This window comes from Ixodes scapularis, unplaced genomic scaffold (assembly GCF_016920785.2).
Source record: "Ixodes scapularis isolate PalLabHiFi unplaced genomic scaffold, ASM1692078v2 PGA_scaffold8__174_contigs__length_109621045, whole genome shotgun sequence".
NCBI lineage: Eukaryota > Metazoa > Arthropoda > Arachnida > Ixodida > Ixodidae > Ixodes > Ixodes scapularis.
In genome coordinates this window covers 5977845-5991232 of record NW_024609883.1, presented here as the reverse complement: position 1 = coordinate 5991232, position 13388 = coordinate 5977845, and positions in this window count along the sequence as shown.

The window sequence follows — 13388 nt, the reverse complement described above, 5'->3', positions numbered from 1 at the left end:
TTTGAATAGTTGCTGTTTGATCTTATTGCGTTAAAAAGGTTCCTCACGATTTAAAACGTTCTAGGAAACACATTCAAGCAAAACTAAAAATCGTGTTGAATAAAAAAAAATTGTGGCGAATTGTTATTATTTTTTTTGCAGATTTTGCTGACATGGAGAAGCAGTGAATAGAAGAGGAGCAAAGTATTGAACGCAAACATTTTAAAATCATCGTAGTGAGGTTTTTTTGTTTGTTTTTATATGACAGTTTTGGTGCTTATTCGACGGTGTAGGAAACACTACTGCCTCATATTTATGAGCATATTTCGCCACAAAGTTTATTTAGTTAACAATGCCACCCATCCTATAATGGGATTATAATAGGAATCGGGATACAATAAAAATGTTAATTTTGAGATTATCGAACGAGGATGCAAACGGCCCATCACAATGTCTTAAATAGTAAACAACACTCAAACCCATGAATTGACAAAAAAACGATGTTCATATAAATGACAGATGAAACTAGTGTAAATCAAAAAGTGCAAACAGCCTATTCCAGTTTCTTATAAAACAACGAGAAACAGGAACCTAAAATATTTTGGTGGAGTGGCAGACAATTTGAGGTGCCCTAATTTTTGACCATCATAAATGGTAAAAAGAGGCCTGCTCTCCTGGGACGCCCTCTGTGAAATTCCGTACCTTCTAATCTTTGGTGAACCAAATGACTTATTTTTAAGCACTTTTGATAGTACCTATGTTTCTGTTAGACTCTTATGTGCACGTTTCGAGGTTGAGCGGCGTCGGCGAAACGTCACGTGACGTCACACATGATGTCATGTGTGACGTCACGAGGGTAACATTATCCCGCTAAGTTTAGGGAGGGGGGCTTTTCCGCTAAATTTAGCGGGAAAAGTTTTCCGCCCAATTTAGCGGGAAATTTACGTGTGACGTCACGTGTGACGTCATTATGGGGAATGTCCCATAACGCAACGCCCGGTTACGCCGAGGCCGACATCGACGCCGCTCAACCCAAAAACGGGAACCTAAACGAATACCCTCCCCTCCTCCTCCTCCTCAAGAACTGCGCTCTAATTCAGATTTACAGGGAGTTGTAATCGCCATTAACTTTAAAAAAGAACAGCTATATTAGCATAGTAAAACATAAGATAGCGCATCAAAAAGACAAGGACAAGAAGTAAACAGGACAGGCGCTAACTTTCAACTACTTTTATTCAGGAAAATTGAACACATATATACCCACGACAGGCAAAGCAGCACCACGTAAAAGTTGATTAATTTTTCACCCGATCACTCAAAAACTGAAATTCATTACAATGAAGAACAATAGAAGTGTCGCTGACACATGCCGTCCCACTTTTTTTGATAAAGAAAGCTTCCAATAGTTCTCGAGCGACCGTCTCTCGGCTTCTCCCCAGAACCCTTATCTGCGGAAGTCGCGGAACAGAGCCACACGTGTTGCAATGTATTGGCAAATGCGAGCTATATTTATTTTTTGCTGATAATGCGTGCTCCCGTGCTCGGTCATTGAAGCAACGCCCCGTCTGGCCAATGTATACCTTTCCACAACTCAGTGAGATTTCGTAGACCACACCCACTGTGCAGTCCACGTAAGGGGTGACGTGTTTCTTATCACACGGTGCTTTTGCCTTCTCATCAGAGATGCGGGCGCAACGCCCAGCCAACTCCTTTGGGGCAGAGAATACAACGAGAACATCGTACTTGCTTGCAACTTTCTTCAGATTGTGTGCAACCTTGTGGATGTACGGAATGACTTCTGGTCTTTTTGTTCTCTGCCTCGTTGGGACGTTGGGTCTACGAAATCCCACTGACTTGTGGAAAGGTCTACATTGGCCAGACGGGGCGTTGCATCAATGACCGAGCACGGGAGCACGCATTATCAGTAAAAAATAAATATGGCTCGCATTTGCCAATACATTGCAACACCTGTGGCTGTGTTCCGCAACTTCAGCATATACGGATACTAGGAAGAAGCCGAGAGACGGTCGCTCGAGAACTATTGGAAGCTTTCTTTATCAAAAAAAGTGGGACGGCATGTGTCAGCGACACTTCTATTGTTCTTCATTGTAATGAATTTCAGTTTTTGAGTGATCGGGTGAAAAATTAATCAACTTTTACGTGGTGCTGCTTTGTCTGACGTGTGTATATATGTGTTCAATTTTCCTGAATAAAACTAGTTGAAAGTTAGCGCGTGTCCTGTATACTTCTTGTCCTTGTCTTTTTGTTGCGCTATTTTATATGTTTTACTAAGATGAACCAACTAGCCCAACAACGTACCCTACTAAACTATATTAGCATACTTTTTACGGCGTTTACGAGGATTTCTATGCAAAGGGCTGCAGCTCACAAATGAAACATTTTAAGCTCTCTTAACATATTTTTTTTTTCATGGGCTTAGCTACATTTATAGGCCCGGTCTCACACTTGCAACCAAGTAGGACTGATTGAGACGAGACCGATTTTCAGGCGTCTTGCGACTGCTTAGGACCGGATACGCTGACGTGGATCAGCTCCTAAGCAGTCGCAAGAAGCTTAAAGACCGTTTTTTTCTCAGCCGGTCCTTCTCGGCTGCAAGAAAAAACGCTATCACAATATATTGCTTGACTCTAAGCAGGTTTACACGATTAAGACTTTCTGGGATGCCAAAAGTAATGCCCTTTGCCTTTTCCGCCAAACATATAGAAAAAAAAAGGTTAGTCTACGTTAACTGAGCGCCATTTGCCAGTCATTACGCTGGCCTATAACCCTTTTTTAGAGATTATGCCTCATATATGATCATCGGAGGCTAGTAGAACCTCGCGGTGATATACACACTATGGATATCATTAGCAATGCAATTGATGAGAATGAAAGGGCGCTAAAACGTCACTCCGGTTCCAGACATTGACATCTTAACACAACGCAGCGTGGGTGAGTACCGTGTATTTTATTATCACCTCAAGCGTAGCCTTTGATTCATTTTATCATCGGTTTTCATTCGCAATACATTCCGGTTTGTTCGTAAGGTTTGACGCATGAAACGGGTTGAAATAACATTTAAAATGCACAAAAAAATGCATTCATCTATCTTTTACGGTTAGCTCGTGGAGATGTTCGATTAGGTTCATAACTGTTTGGCAGTTTTCTAGAGTTGTGCTTATCTGTGTACATGATACTGTGTTTCTCACTAAATGTTGTCACGAATTTACAATTGATGTATTTGAGGAGTTTGCAGCACGTACACGTAATACGTTCATGCAATTTTAAGATAGCAAAATTGTCACCGAATTCGTGGGGAAAAAAGTAACTAATGCATTTTTGTATTCCGCCGGCGCCATAGAAAGGCACAGACTCTCGTTGAAAATGCGCGAAACACATGTACGACGAAACCGTCCGATCCGACGTCCGACCACGCAGTACGACGGTCGGAGGCGAGGGTTTTCAACGCTCTCCGATGCTACGAAAACCCTCGCCCCCCAAGGTCATTCCGGCAGTCCGCACGTCGCATCGGAAGGTTTCGTCGTACATGTGTTTCGCGCTTAAGTGCTTGTTAATTTTTACAGCATACATTTTCGCTCATATAAGCGTTTTCATGAGGATCTTCATTTTTTTTAAATATCTAATTCAAGTATAAGCGCAAAACGGACCTGTTTGGGAGCTATTAAGTTTCCAAATGCCTCGACAGTGTTGCTATTAGGGTGTGCATTTAATCTCTCGTTCAAATTATCAGCTGCAAAGTTCATTTTATATCTACTAATTTTGCTGTAGGTTCCTTAGAGTAGGTCTTTTTATGCTTTTATTTATATAGTTTGAGAAGGTATGGGTGAGGATTTGATATATTCGTGCATAGTGCGGTCATAGCTCTTGCTAAAAAAATACTTTTTATTTCTTAATCTGAAGTGTCGTAAGTGATCTCAATGTTTTGTTGTTACTTTCTGAAATTAGGAGTGACTTTTAGTCGACTTTCTTAGCTCATTCAGCCTACGTTTTAGATAGATAATCTCATGAATGTTGTCCCCGCAGGGAGCACTTGTGAAAGCAGGTGTTTGGAGAGTGGCGTCTCCACGGACCCCGAGCTCCGCAGCTGGCGCCTGCACCTTAGGTGCTATGTGCTTGGTGAGTAGCGTCACCATGGACCCCAGCCACTTTGGTGACACCACAGACCCTGAGTAAAAAGTGGCTAAGACCTGCTTCCTGTAGACGGGTGTCCTGGCTTGGCCCGACCAGGATGATTCAGTCAGTCGCCACATCTTCTACCTATTATCTTTCTCTTTTCTCTGCTCTTCTTTCTTTCATATTCACCATCTTTGGCGGCAAGGGCTAATTTTGGGTGGCGATAGACCCCTTGTCTAGACCCGCACTAGGTTATAGTGTCTTGGTAGCACTGATAGCGTAATGTCGTCAGCAAAACCTTTATTGCTATGGCGCATTACCTATCCCCATGTTGGGCTCCGTGGTGGGTGGTGCGCTACAGACGCCGAACGCCTCCCCATTCATTATGGGTTCCAAACAAAACCAAAAACCTGATCGGGCCCTGAAAAGGGCCCGCACCGAAGTCCATTACCATCCCGCAAAGTCCCCTGAGCTTTTTAAATTTCCGAAGTTTCTTGTCCTTCATTCTGAGGCGGAAAAGCCACTTGCCAAGCTTTCTCCCTTCCTTGTTTCTAAAGTCCTTGAAGGTGTTGTTGGCACGAACCTCAATGCCAAAAAGATGGCGTCGGGCGACCTTCTGGTCGAGATAAACACAAAACAACAAAGTGACGCTCTTCTCGCCTTGAACTCCGTTTCAGATTACAAGGTTAGCGTGACACCACACCGCAAACTAAACACCATTCAGGGAGTCATCTCTTAGAGCGACTTGCTCGAAACATCTGAGGAAGAGCTCGTTGAGGGCCTCGCCAGCCAAGGGGTCGTAGGTGCACGCCGCATCACCCTCCGCCGAGATGGTGTCGAACGAAAAACAAGACATATTATCTTGACATTCGATTCCACCACGCTACCAGAGACCATAAAGGCAGGATACCTCCAGTGCCGAGTCCGACCCTATGTGCCGAACCCTCAGCGGTGCTTTAAGTGCCGGCGGTTCGGCCATGGTTCGAGGGACTGTCGAGGAAGGGACACCTGTGCAAAGTGCTCCAGCAAGGAGCACGCCACAGATGCGTGCGATAATGAGCCTCATTGTACAAACTGCAGTGGCAACCACCCGGCATACTCCCGATCATGTCCTATGTGGAAAGATGAGAAAGAAGTCCTTAAACTAAAAGTTACTGAAAACATCAGCTACGTGGAGGCAAAGAAGCGTTTTGCCTTTGTCTCAAAAGGCTCTTATGCCGAGGCCGTGCGCAGGGGACCAGCGCGGCCAGTGGTTTCGATGGGAACGCAGACGTCTCCGGACGACCTGCATCTCCCATCACGGTCCCCCTCCAAACCCCCGGGAGCGGTGCCCCCGAACCGCAAGGTGAATGCTGCCTTGCCAGCATCCACCCCAGAACAGGGGACGACGTCTCCTGCTCAACCGGCCGCTTCGACCTCTCGGGGCCGGGGCCTACCTCCCCACACCTCTGCTCCCCAGAGGAAGCCTGGGGAGGTGCCAAGGCAGTTGGCCTCCGGGGTCCAGCTGCCGGGAGCTGCAGACGAGCCCATGGACGAGGGTGGGTCGAGATCTGATGAGGAGGCTCTCCTCTCAAGATCAGAGTCCACCCCTTCTGCCTCCGGTGACTCTAATCGGAAGCAGAACCTCTCTAAAAAACAAAGTGCACCGCGTGTGAAAATAGATTTTAAACCCTAAGGAACATAGCTTTTGTAATATAATTTTTATGTTATACTTATTGTGTTTTAAATGGTTAAAATATAGGGATTATGTAGTGGAACTGTCGCAGCCTTCTACGTAACATAGATGACATCAATTTATTCTTTGACGAGCTCCGCCCTGTTGCTATTTGCCTACAGGAGACTTAGCTAACTGACTCGCACACAAAGGTTTTGCGTCATCATCAAGTTTTTAGAAAGGACCGCCATTTCTAAAGCCCTTCGGGTGGTGTAGCAGTGGTGGTTCCGAGTGGAGCGGCATGTGCCAAAGTTCCATTACAAACTTCACTTGAGGCAGTTGCAGTTCGCATTCTTCTTGACCGCCTCATCACTCTAGTGTCACTCTACTTGCCACCTAATGTTCCGCTTCATCTTCACGAACTCCAAAATGGGACATGGAGTGCGATAACAAGCTTCATGTTACCAAACCGGCTTTGGGAGTTTGGGAAAGCTCTTCATGCAAGAGCCGACTTCATGAAACGTTGTTGTGCCGTTTGAGAATCGGACACTCATTTATAACCCATAGGTACCTGCTTTCGGGAGAAGATCCACCAGTCTGCGATCAGTGTGGTGATAGGCTCACTGTTTTGCATATCTTGTGGTTGTGCCCCAGCCTTGAGCCCAAGCGCCGCATTCATTTCCCTGAATTTTTTTAATATCATATCCCATTTCATCCTGCTCTTCTTCTGGGCGAGAATCCTCTGGTCTCTTTTGAACGAGTAATAGAATTTCTTGGTAGTGTTGGCCTTTTACACCGACTTTAGCTTCTTGCTTATCCGTTTGTAAAACCCACTTTATAGTACAATGAAGCCTAAAATTTGTTTGGCGCAAATGGCCTCGTAGCTATTGCGCCATAAACCCCCAAAATCTCTCTCTTCACGAACTCCAAGCACTCATCAACCAACTCCCCAAACATTTTTTAATCCTTGGTGATTTTAACGCCCACCATCCTTTGTGGAAAAGCTCTCGTCAGGACTCCCGAGGTGGAGTTGTTGAACGACTTTTATTATCAACTGGAATCTGCTTACTGAATAAGAAAAAACCTACATTTTTGAGTGCTGCCCACAACACTTTTACATCAATCGACCTATCACCATCATCATCATCTCTGCTTCCATGCTTTTCGTGGAACGTTTTAGGGAACCCTTTTGGCAGCGACCATCTACCCATAATTTTAGAGAGCGTTTTACCAGTTTCATCGATACCAACTCGACTCCCGCGATGGAAGTTGGAAAAAGCCGACTGGTCTATTTTTGGTTTAGAAGCAGCACTTGATCCCTCCTTGTTTCTTCATATGACTCCCGAGGACACGACGCTTTACGTTACAGAATGCATTATAAATGCTGCTTCTGCTTCAATTCCACATACTTCAGGAAATCTTCCCCGCAGGTGCAAGCCCTGGTGGAATGAGGAATGTACTTCCACTCGGAAAAGCCAGAACAAGGCGTGGGGAACTTTTCGGCGGTATCCAACTTTCCGTAACTTGATCGAGTTTAAGAAAAGAAGAGCACAAGCTCGATGACGCGAAAACGGGCAAAGTGGGTTTCTTGGACAAAGTATGTTTCATCCTTAAATAGTTTTGTCACGGCTAAAGAAGTATGGGATCGTCTCAAAAAAGTTCGCGGGCAGTACCATGCTTTCAGGATTCCACTTTTTCCTTCGATCTCAGCATCTCTAACAGGGCAAGCAGACTTCCTCGCAGAACATTTTCAGCGTGTTTGTAGCTCTTTCAATTACAGTACGGAGTTTGTAAAGTTCCGGTCTACCGCTGAAAAACAGAAATTCACTATGTCAGGCTTTAACTCTGTTGCATACAACAAACCATTCACAATGTGTGAACTCGAAGTTGCTCTCAGCTTAAAAAAGCAGTCTGCACCTGGGCCAGACAGAGTTCACTGCGAGATGCTCAAACACCTCTCTCGTGAATCCTTGTACCACCTGCTATCCTTTTTCAATTACCTTTGGGAAGCTGCTGCTTTTCCGCATACTTGGAGATGTGCCCACGTTATACCTTTGCTAAAGCCTGGAAAAGATCCATCTCTGGCTAGAAGCCACCGCCCCATAGCACTTAAAAGCTGTTTGGGGAAAACTTATGAAAGGCTTAGAAATCGCCTCCTTATGTTTTTTTTTTTGGAGGAGAAAAACGTTTTCGATACTAACCAGTGTGGCTTTCGAGCTGGACGGTCGACTATGGACCATCTGGTCCGACTGGACACCGTCATACGGGAGGCCTTTGTTCACCGGCAGCATTGTGTGTCCGTGTTTTTTTATTTAGAGAAGGCATACGACACTACATGGAGGTATGGTATCCTTCGAGATCTGTACAACTGTGGAGTGCGTGGCCGCATGCTCCGTTGCTTACAGAACTATTTAAGTGAACGTACATTTTAAGTTCGATTAGGCTCGACTTTATCCAGTGTCTTCTTACAAGAAAATGGTGTCCCCCAAGGCGGAGTTTTAAGTGACACTTTATTTGCAGTTAAGATAAACAGTCTAGCTAAAGTTATACCGTCATCCGTTTCTTACTCTCTTTACGTGGACGATGTGCAAATATCTTTTTCGTCTTGCAACCTCTCTAGTTGTGAACGGCAATTGCAGCTCACTATAAATAAGATGAGCAAGTGGGCAAATGAAAATGGTTTTAAATTCTCCTCAGAAAAACCTGTGTGTGTGCCCTTCTCCCTGCGACGAGGTCTATCTTTGGATCCAGTCTTACAATTGAATAACACAGAAATATCGGTGAAGCACGAACATAAATTTTTAGGCATGATCTTTAATAAAAAGCTTACATTTAAGTCTCATTTAAAGTAAATAAAGCAGAAGTGCTTGCAATCCTCTAACATACTTAAGGTACTGTCACATGTATCTTGAGGGTCTGACAGGCGATGCCTCCTACGGTTGTACAATGCTTTAGTTCGGTCACGCCTGGATTATGGAGCGATCGTTTATGGTTCAGCACGACCTTCCACACTAAGGATGTTGGATCCGGTTCATCACCTTGGGCTCCGGCTTGCCACTGGGGCATTTCGCACATCACCCGTATTAAGCTTGTATGTGGACACACATCAAATGTCTCTTGGAAAACGGCGACATTACTTGAGCCTGTGTTATTATTACAAAGTACTCTCGGATCCCAAAAATCCTGCTTATAGTATTTTGCACACCCCTCAGTTCTGTAAATTGTTTGAAAACAAGCCAGCAATTGTGCGCCCCCTAGGCTTTCGAGTTCAAAGTATCTGTAACTCTCTTAACCTCCCTGTCCCTTGCACAAGTGGTGTTAACTTGCTAAAATCTATAGAGAGAATTGCCCCTTGGAACGAGCCACCCGTATGTTGTGACTGGTCTCTCACCAAATACAGTAAGAAGACCGTTGCTCCACAGTTTCTTTAGAAAGAGTCTATATTTCATATAGACTCTTTCCACAGTTACTTTAGAAAGAGTCTATAGTCCACAGTTTCTTTAGAAAGAGCAAGAAAGGATATCTAGAGGTTGCAACGAGTACTATACCGACGGGTCGAAATCTTTAAGTCACGTTGGTTGTACAGTTTATTCTAGCAGCTTTGGAAGAGCTGTGCAGCTTGACTCAATGGCAAGCATCTTCACCGCAGAGCTCTATGGTATATACCATATATGCTCAATGGCTAATAACATATGTTATTAGCCATTGAGCATATTCTGGACAACAATGTATTGAACGCAGTCATTTTTGTCGATTCGCAAAGTGTCTTATCTGCTATTTCTTCCGGAGTTTTTACAAAGAATATACTTACACAACATGTTCGTATTAAAGTAAACAGAGCTCTTCGCCTTGGATGAGCTATCAAATTTTGCTGGGTACCGAGTCACGTAGGAATCGCAGGAAATGAGAATGCAGATCGCCTGGCTGCATCTGCCACACACTCAATAGTATCTTTTGGCCTGCCCTACCAGGACTTTAAACCACGTCTAAAGAAATTTCTTTTAAAGACTTGGCAGCTAGAATGGGACACTGAAACCAATAATAAGCTCCACGTAATAAAACCCATGATAGGCATTTGGGAAAGTTCATTCCACAAGAACCGCCACCTTGAGGTTCTGCTTTGCCGCTTGAGAATTGGCCATTCACGTTTGACACATACATACCTTCTAAGTGGCGAAGATGTTGCAGTTTGTGCTCATTGTGGGGAATGACTTACAGTTTTACACATTCTATGGGAATGTAGGTTTTATCATCAACTGCGCGTATCATGTTTTCCTGAACTCTTTAGAAACCATCTTCCCTTTCATCCTATGTTTTTACTTGGAGACAATGCCTCAGTACCACTCGGACGAGTTTTTGATTTTATTAACAAAACTGGATATCTACACCAGTTATAAAAAGTTTCTCTAGCCTAACATCTGTTTCATTCTATCTTTAAAACACATTTTGTTTGGCGCATTAAGGCCACCGTTGGCGCTGCGCGATTAAAATCTTAATCCTAAAATTATGAATGTTGTGCTTCGTTGGCAGCACTGAGGAATTTGTTACGTGCGTTTGTTTTGTGACTCACCGGATGCAGTGAGTTTTGCATTCGACTACGTTATTGCCGTGGCATTTTATCTTTTCCGCTGCTTCGAAAGGAACGGGGCTCACATTTACGTCTTGAGAACGTAAAATTCGGCAAGTATGACTTTCGACCAATGTGCATTCCTAGTTTCTTCAATAAATTTGCAAAGGCAATTTTGTTAATAAATATTATTCTGTTTGAAGGTTTAACAAGCTTTCTCTTGTCTTCCGGCTGCGTGATAAAAATTAACTTTGATATTTTTTTATAGTAACGGGTGACAGATGATGAAATTCGTCACAATATTTCTGAAATCTTAAAGGACCCCTGAAAAGAAAAAAAAGTTTTTTTTTAAACAGTCTGGTTGGGACACGCGTGTCGAAAAATGAATTTTACGCGAAAAAAAATTTTTTTAGAGCAATATTGACGGCGAGAGATTTATTTGAAATTTTGCGCGCAAATTCCTGGTCATTCAGCTCGGCTTCTCATTGGTAACCATGGTCATTGAAATCGGCTTCTCATTGGCCAATAGAATGAGTGACAGCTTAGATGTTGGTTATAAAATCTTCATGATCTCTTGAGATCGCCTTTTGAATTACATATATTTAGGTTTAAGAAACAATCCATCGAATGAGTGTCGCAATTGCTTACAAACGTTTTACAAAATCGTAACTTCCGTTCGGATACTACAACAAAACAACAAACAAACGCTTCGCCATTTTGTTTTCTGTCATGGTCGCCGTCGTTGTTACGCGTCTCGCGTACCTCGGGTGGTTTTATAGTTTTATCGAGTTTATATGTGAAAACCTTCTGAAGAGGGCTTGTTGCTTGTGTTAGTTAGTCATCGTAAGTACTTAGGAAGTGGCGCGGTGTGACAGGTTTTTGTTTTCCTGCTCTTCTTTGCGTGATTCGTGTGTTCCGTTTACCCCATCTTTTGTATGTTTTCTGGCGAGCGCCAGTGCCAATTTTCTTTTTAGATATCGGTTCCCGTAAAGAGTTTAGTGAAGGCACGCAGCACCGCACTCAACGTTTAATAAAAAAAATGAGTCACCACTGCGTGTCCTCGCGGCGGCTTGAAGGGTCGTGCGGCTCGGACGAACTCGTCGAGGCTCCCGCTTCGCCGCCTTCCGCAGCGAAGTGGGTGCCTCCTCGCGAGCGGTTGTCTCGCGGCGATCGGAGCGGACGCCTTCCGGCTGGCGAGGCGTGTCCTCGTACGGGCGAAGGCCCAGCTTCTGGCAGCGTTGAAGGGTTGAAGCAACCGACGCTTCAGGTCGGGGTCCATCGCGACGAGTATGTACTGTGTGACCACGGTACGTGCACGATACGACGCGGAACGTCGTGCGACCGGCAGACACAGGGGTTGTGTTCCAAATCTCCAAATGGATCCGAGTTATTCCGGCGGATCGTATCACGTGACAGCACAGATTGAAAAACGCTGTACGCGGGTAGGTTTTAGAACGCCAAGGGTACAAAACTCTTACCCTGGGGTAAGATCGAGTAAATTTTGGAACACGGCCAGGAAGTAGCAATGGCTCTCGTGCGGGGCGCAGCCAAGCCGGGAAAGTAGCCAAGCCGATCCACTACGAAGAGGCGGGGTGTACCTCTCCTCCACGCGCCCGAAATGCCGAGAGAGAAAAAGGTGGAAAGGAGGTGACTGCCGACTAAATTGCGTCTGGCGCGGTCAATATTGCTCTAAAAAAATTTTTTTTTTCGCGTAAAATTAATTTTTTGACACGCGTGTCCCAATCCCAACCAGACTGTTTTTAAAAAAACTTTTTGTTTTCTTTTCAGGGGCCCTTTAAGAAATTCTCGAGCTTTTGGTGCCCTTGTTAGTAAACCGTGACACACAAAAAAAGAAAAATATATCATGAAGCCGAAGGTAAAATTTCTCGTTACTCCAAACAACTGAAAGCGGTAATAATGCCGTATTAAAGTGGCGAAATCATGGTGGCGCAAGCAGCCGTTTTATTGAAATAGAGCCGTAGAGCCTAGGTTGAGGAGGCCAGATCAAGAAAAAGCAGTTTACATAAAATCAATCCACCAGAGCGCACACACTTTGGGTTTCTCTTATGTTATCGAAACGCACATGTTTAAAACGCAAAAATTATTATTTATTTTTTTTTGTCTCACAACCAGATTTTACATTACGCGATAACTTTGCTTTTTGTTTTTCTTGAGGTGATATTGCAAAGAGCATGATGGCATTTCTACGCTTCGTTGGCACATTGTGTTTCGGAGTGTTCAACGTTTCTCGTTGAACACGTTGAGAAAAGTGCATATGTAGCTGAAACTGATTGGTTCAATCTACGTTCTTTCAAAATCGTGCCCTGATTACGAATGCTCGAATATTTAAGGCGTTTTTCATGTCATTGTTATTGCCCTGTGAAATCGTTTAAAACTTCAATAATTAAGTGATTGGTGTCGTGACCCCTTTCCCATTTGGCAATGGTGTTTAGAGCTAAACTCGACAATATTACGCCGGCGTAGCAGAGTTTCATCAGGAAGAACTGAACATTCACGAGCGAATGGGTCGTGCGTGACGACTGAAGGGTAGTCCACTTGCAGCACTTGCGCAATTTTGATGAATTGATATTTGATTCTTCTTTGCAGCGCTCAAAGGAACACATTGTACAGTCAGCACAAAATGAGACCTGAACGCGGGAACGCGTGGCCGTTGATACCGGCTGCTCCACCTGGAGGCCCCTTGAGAACTAATGAATATACGCCGAAGTGCGAGGGTGCGGGTCCTACCAAGATGAGCTCGACCCTTGTGCGGCGCGTCTGGGAGTTCCGCGTTTCGCCGGTGGCGCGCTGTAAGCGCCGTCACACCCGATACAAAAAGCACTGTCACTCGCTTTGTGTATCGGATTCCCAGCGATATCTCTTCAGCGCTGTTATTCATTATCGATTTGTGTACCGCAAGGGCGAAATGAAAGTTGAAACATTTCGTGCACAAAAGACCCGTAGTGCTTGATGACGTGTCACGGAACCACGCGGAGGCTCCGGCAAACAAAGTGCCACGCGCGGTTTTTGAGAAATAGTGATACGACATAAACG